Genomic DNA, 926 nt, shown 5'->3' with positions numbered 1-926 from the left:
AAAAAAAAAAAAAAAAAAATGAATGGGCCAAAAATCATTTTTGGGGACCAAAAAAAATTTTCAAAATACACAAACAAAAGCCATTGACACGTGTCGGAGATAAGCCCGCGAACATTTGAAATTATTATGGGATGGCCACATGACCAACGGTTTGACGACCATCCTGTGGCGAAATCCAAGAAATGGCGATTTTTATGTTTTTCAACAATATGAGAAAATGACACTTTTGTTTATCCGATTTTCACAAAACTTCAGAATCATGTCCATAGCTGGAGTCTACAACCACCCCAGAAGTTTCATTGACCTTTGATCTTGGGCAGATGCGACCATCTTGAATTTATCTAAAAAAAAGCATGTTTACTGCAAGCTACAAAAAGAAATACCACCTAGGGGGTGTTATCAATTGTCATGTACCTTGCATTGGCATAAATGGAATCCTGCTGCGAGTAAAATTCTGCAATTAGAAGTTGTAGAATTTGAATGGCGTGCACATGGCAAAGTCGCAACCGACACTGTCTTAGCTACCTCGCACATGTTTTATCTGAATTGTGTAAAAAGGGTATTTGCACGTCTGGGGTCTCAAGCTGAACAAAACCATATAACATACAAAACTGTAATGTTTAAAATGCAGCCAATGGAAGGAAAAAAAGGTTGCGTTAAATTTCCCAGGTTGGAATCAATGAAGCATTTTAATATTATCTTTACTTTGTTATGCCGCAAATGTCATTGACAACAGATTAACTTATTGACAAATTTAGAATGCTATAAAAACATTTATTTATGTAAACAGGTTTTCATCTTAGAGTGAATGTGTTTTATTTTAACTTAAATGATAAACAAAAATAAAAAAGGTCTCATGGGCTTTCTGCTTAATCGGAACAAACTCTGATCAAACAGGAATGAACAGAATCCATCTGATATGAAGC

Source organism: Oryzias melastigma, unplaced genomic scaffold (genome assembly GCF_002922805.2).
Source record: "Oryzias melastigma strain HK-1 unplaced genomic scaffold, ASM292280v2 sc00357, whole genome shotgun sequence".
Taxonomy (NCBI): Eukaryota; Metazoa; Chordata; class Actinopteri; order Beloniformes; family Adrianichthyidae; genus Oryzias; species Oryzias melastigma.
This window is presented reverse-complemented; position numbering follows the sequence as displayed.